This window comes from Taudactylus pleione, unplaced genomic scaffold, assembly GCF_031769625.1.
Source record: "Taudactylus pleione unplaced genomic scaffold, aTauple2 ptg000431l, whole genome shotgun sequence".
NCBI classification, from domain to species: Eukaryota; Metazoa; Chordata; class Amphibia; order Anura; family Myobatrachidae; genus Taudactylus; species Taudactylus pleione.
In genome coordinates, this window is record NW_028284833.1 from 5503879 (window position 1) to 5509878 (window position 6000).

The 6000-nt window shown below is 46.3% G+C and overlaps 1 long non-coding RNA gene across 1 annotated transcript in view; it reads right to left on the reverse strand.

Moving 5' to 3' along the window:
- Positions 1–5750, reverse strand: part of LOC148506042 (uncharacterized) — a 107188-nt gene extending 101438 nt beyond the window's left edge. The window contains exon 1 of the long non-coding RNA XR_015869826.1: positions 5611–5750. This is a non-coding gene — a long non-coding RNA (uncharacterized LOC148506042). The remainder of the gene's footprint in view (positions 1–5610) is intronic.
- Between the last annotated feature and the right edge of the window lie 250 nt (positions 5751–6000).

The window sequence follows — 6000 nt, forward strand, 5'->3', positions numbered from 1 at the left end:
GTTGTCGGGATTTGAACGGGCGGCTAAACAGCCCCCGGCTTTACAATCCCATTACATTCTGACAAATGCTTTTATAATTTTAAGATTCATGTTTCCTCTAAACAGTTACCTGAAAGATGGTACAGATGGAGTGACACTTACTGGGCTTAAAAGGTTTTTTGCTTTTCTTTAATATTTTTTTAAGCATTTTACATTGTGATAAACAGATAACAAATAAATATACATGGTAAATGCTGATAAGACTCACCAGTCCCTTCAATTACCTATAGAAAGAAGACCACATTCATAGTGTCATAGCTATAATACACTCTTAAGATCACAAATATGTACACATATTCATCTTTTGCCATTTACTTTCCATAGAAATAGAAAACACATGCTGCTAAGACACCAATGAGTTAAAAGTCACATTTTATCAAATTACATTATTAAGATTCCTGAAGGCTTTCTCTTAGCTGTTTTATTCCTTCTAAGAAACCCACCATTGCTTATTCTTAAAATAATATTATATGAAAGTCCCATATTAACCAGCTGTTTGCTATTATATCTAAGATCCTTGTGTAGAAAGTGCCTTAGTGTTTTCTATGTAACACAGAAGTTGGGCAGGGGGACCTGTGTTTAATATTGGCTTTCTTGACCCTGGATAATGCACATAATCCCTCGTAAGCACTAAATTAGATTGTAAACGGGGTTTATTGTGCTTACATTGTTCTAATGTAGCACATAGAGCCTTTCAAACTCTGGCAGAGCTACATGAAAACAAATAATAATTATAACAGTATGCAACTGAGTTTGGCACCCAAAACTGCAGGCATGGAACGGCCACATATTTCTAAGGGGATTGTTTTTTTTCTCTTGATAAGATAAATCAGGATTGATATTGTGCACTACAAATAAACAGTTGTAAATCAGTACTGTCTTTATGTCAGGGAAACAAAAGTAAGAATGAATACATTGCCATAGTAATACAATTCTAGAATACAACTAGGGGAGGGAGCAAAGGTGGCACATGACCCGGGTGCCGGACTTGAGAGGGTGCTGGGCAGAGGCTGTCGGGAGGCTAGCTTGCTGCTTTTGTGGGTTTGGAGCCGCATCCCGGCCTTGAGAGGCACAGAGACACCATCAGTCTAATGTGGTGCCGGTCGCAAGTCAATCATTGCTCGCAGACTGGCAGCCAATCAGCAGAGGCTGCCGGTCCGTGAGCTACAAAAAGGGTTCGCGAGCGGCGCCACTTTACAATGACGGCAGTACTGACAGTTACCCAGCATGTGGCAGCTTCATCCCGTGCCACCCCGAGCTCACCCACTGCACTGCCCTGGCAGGTAAGAGAAGGGAGATGGGGCCTTACTGTGATATAAAGTGCAGGGAGCCTTACTGTGGCATAATGTGTAATGGGCCTTACTGTGGCATAATGTGTAATGGGCCTTACTGTGGCATAATGTGTAATTGGCCTTACTGTGGCATAATGTGTAATGGGCCTTACTGTGGCATAATGTAAAAGGGACCTTACTGTTGCATAATGTGTAAGGGGCATTACTGTGGCATAGTGTATATAGAGAGTTACTGTGGCATAATGTATATGGGGCATTACTGTGGCATAAATGTATAAGGGGTATTACTGTGGCTGAATGAATAAGGGGCATTACTGTGGCATAATGTGTTGAAAGGGGCATTACTGTGTTGCATAATGTGTTAAAAGGGGCATTACTGTGGCATGTGTTATAAGGGGCATTACTGTGGCATAATGTGATATAAGGGACATTACTGTGTCACAAAACCACACACCCTTTTCGTCCTATGTTGTATTTTATTGGGGGGGCGCCAAATTATGGCCTTGCCCCGGGTGGCAAAAATCCTAGGTTTTGGCCCTGACATACACAGGGTATTTGTAACAAATGCAAGGCTGTAGTACAGAGTTCTTGCTGTAAGTGGCCAAGAACCATCAATATTCATTGTTTACTCACTTATTCATGCTGTACTACTCAAATCTGATCGCTGTACTGTATGGTTCTGGATGATAAATGATTTGTCGTTTTTATATTAAAAAAAACTTTCAGCCTTGTTTTTTTTTTGCCTATGAGTCAAACACTTTCAGTAAATGTAGCTCCTATCAGGGGCAGTGCAAGGTCTCTCAGCACCCTAGGCAAATCTTCAGCCTACTGCCCCCCTTTCCCCCAATACCCACTTTCCAGCTCCTGAGATGAAAGTCTGGAGGTGACGTCTTAGAGGTTACTACAGTTGCCGTCTGCATTAAGTACACCAAAGATGCCTCTCTCAGAGATAGCCTTCATTTTGTGTTAGGCAAACTCAGGGGTGCCCCCCAGATCCCGGCTCCCTAGGCAGCTGCCTAATGGTAGAGCCAGCCCTGGCTCCAATATATTGACTCCGCCTCCAACAAACTCTAATATCCCTGCTAAAACCTACAATCCTAAGAACCCATAGGCCCTAATTATCACATGATTCCCCACACTGGTCCGCCCCCAGCCTAGCAGGTTTAACACTCTCCACTCCTATACAGTCATTTCGTTTATCTAATATATGTAAAGTACAAACAGCACCGGATGAAACATAAGCAAACTTATAATTAGAGAATGGGAATGAGTACGCCTGTTTTCAGAGCATAACCTGCATGTTTCCACAAAGTCATACACATTCTCAGCACATCTGTATGTACGAGTAGATGTGACTGGGCTGTGAACTTCTCATGGAGACAAAGGGCCTGATTCAGCCAGGATCGCAATTGCAAGGCTGCAAGCAGGCTATAGATATGATATATGAACGCAGGCAGCTTTGCAATTGCGTTCCTTGCTATTATGCAAATGCAGCAGGTGTATGACACCCCCTGCTGCATTTATGGTCTCAGCACTGCGACAGAGGTCGCAGGCTGGGATCACCATCACAACCATCGGTGGCGATGGTGGATGGTGCCAGGCCTCAAGCCAGCTGAGTAAGCCTCCGCAGATCCTGGGATGGTCACTCCTGGAAAACGGAACGCCGGACGACCCCACCCCTGTACCGCCCCTTAAATACCTCTGCCTGTCAATCAGGCAGAGGCATTCAAGGGTCTGCTTGCGACTACACAGGACTCATTCTGCACACTAGCAGAATGGGTCCTGCGCATGTGCAGGTTCCCGATATTCGTGAATCTGCGATCAGCAGTGCACTTGAGTGCACAGCTGAATCAGGCCCAACGTTCAGTGAGAGCGTGTCAACGGGGCTGCGGGCTATACAGATTTGGGAGTAAGCGTAAATTTGCCTGTTTCCAGGTATATATTTTGTACCTAGTATAGGTGAGGTGCCAAGTGAGGAAATACATAAATAAAATTATAATTTTATATTTTTCCATATTTGTTAGTTATGGCTTTGTAACACTTGTGTAAAATGCCTGCTGATATGTAATTACAGATAGGGGCCTCTATCTTTGATTAAATGCGTTGCTTTGTCCTGCTGCTCAGACAAATTGTAATGTGCAGCCCTTTTGGTTAGAGGTGTTGAAATATGATATGCACTACTGCACTGTCTCCATGAATGCTCCATAACTGAAGCATTCTCCTTTACCAAGATGGCCGCTGTTTGGTCTTCTGCTCATGTGCAGCGCCATCTTGTCACTGTATATGAGTGCCACAGTGGGACGCAGACGTGCTCCACTTAGCTTCAAAGGCCCAGCCAGAATTGCTGCATTCTGGCCCAGTACAGCACATCCTGCGTACACAAGCACCACTACCTACATACATTTCTAACTTCCCAGGTAACTGCACAGTTGATATTTCCCCTCTTTGCCATCCTGAAGTAACAGCTGTTCTTGTCTTAGGTATAGAACATTTAATGATATTGTATAAACAGGGCCGGCCCTAGCCCAAAATTTTTGGTAAGCGAATATATTTTTTGGCGCCCCCAAGGCATATTGTTGTCCGTGCCAGAAAAAATTAAGGAGCCGTGGTCTCATGGAAAAAGCCATACCCATGAGCCAAACCCCATTTTGTCACAATGGATGCATGCCCAGCACTCCGGGAGCTACTGGGCATGCCCCCAGACCCCTTCTCCAGTGTATAGATGTGGCGCGCATGCGCACGGCAATTATTTCAAAAAGCAGCTACCCGCCTTTTCTTTTTTTACTGAGGATAGATATGGCTACTATGAAGGTGTATAGAAGTCACCCATTGTCACACATACCAGTCAGACGTTGTCACCCATTCTCGCTCACACACACACATTCACTCATTTTCTCTCTCTCACACAAAGTCACCCATTCTCGCTCATACACCGTCACCCATTCTCTCTCTCACACAGTCACCCATTCTTTCTCTCACACACAAAGTCACCCATTCACACACACAGTCACCCATTCTCTCTCTCACAGTTACCCATTCACACAGTCACCCATTCTCTCTCTCACACACAGTCACCCATTCTCTCTCTCACACACAGTCACCCATTCTCTCTCTCACACAGTCACCCATTCACACACAGTCACCCATTCTCTCTCTCACACACAGTCACCCATTTGCTCTCACACAGTGTCACGCATTCACACACAGTCACCCATTCGCTCTCACACACAGTCACCCATTCACACACAGTCACCCATTCGCTCTCACACACAGTCACCCATTCTCTCTCTCACACAGTCACCCATTCTCTCTCTCACACAGTCACCCATTCTCGCTCTCACACACAGTCACCCATTCTCGCTCTCACACACAGTCACCCATTCTCTCTCTCACACAGTCACCCATTCTCTCTCTCACACAGTCACCCATTCTCGCTCGCACACACAGTCACCCATTCTCGCTCTCACACACAGTCACCCATTCTCTCTCTCACACAGTCAGGGCTGATGCAAGGTTTTTCAGCACCCTAGGTGAAATTCTGCCTACTCCCTCCCCTCCCTAATACACCCCCCCCCCCCCCCCGGGTTAAGATTAGATAGATAGAGCCTGATTCAGGGTGAAGTGTGGGTACATAGTGACAGGTACAATATGGAGGGGTGTGGGCAGTAGTGCAGAGATAGAAGCAGATATTGAGGGGTCCGGGGGGTGGTGCAGAGAGGCAGTGGTGGGCATGGAGGATTCAGGGAGCAGTGCAGATACCTAGTAGTAGGTACAGTATGGAAGGGTCAGGGTGGTAGGGCAGAGAGAGGAGAGTATGAAGGGGCAAGGGGGATAGTGCGGAGAGGTAGAGGTGGGCATGGAGGGGTCAGGAAGGTAGCACAAAGCGGTAGTGGTGGGTATAGAGGTGTCAGGGCGGTGGTGTAGGAGCTTTTAGCTGCATGCAAGTTGTAATATGTAGGATACCCCTCAGCCATACTGACACTGCTCACAGTCAATCAGTAGCTTTATGAGTGATGTCATGCAGGTGGTCAGGGGAAGTAGGAGTCAGAGTGAGAGTGCATATCAGGAATAGGGCTGAAACTGCAGGGAGAAGGCTCTAGATACCTGTTGCTGTTCTGCAGGTGGTGACAGCATCCCTCCTGGTGACAGGCTGGGAAGAGGGGGTTTGTGTATAATGGAGGTATTCCTGCTAGTGACTGTGCATGTATGCTGTGCCTTCCCATTCCCCAGTGCATTGGAGGCAGCTATTGAGACAATGAAGTTAAAAGCAGTTGCTTACTTGCTCCTTCCTCCTTCCAGGAGAGCATTACAGTACTGCTGCTTCCAGAGGCAGAATAGTAGCTTGTGGAGACTAGTGACAGCCAGGCAACTCACATCTCTGCATGTGCCCAGACCTGGATGGGGGAGGTGAAAATCCACTGTTCCGTGTAGCAGCAGTTTAACCCTTGCATTGCTGGAACTGGCCAGTGTAGATAATGTAGCAGCAGATTAACCCCTGCATTGCTGGAACTGGCCACTGTAGATACATACAGTATCTACAGTGGCCAGTTCCAGCAATGCAGGGGTTAATCTAAATATGCTGCTACACAGAACAGAGGGAGATTCTCACTTCCCCCATCCAGGACTCGGATCCGGAGCCTGTCTCATATCGAGCAGACAAACGGAGTGT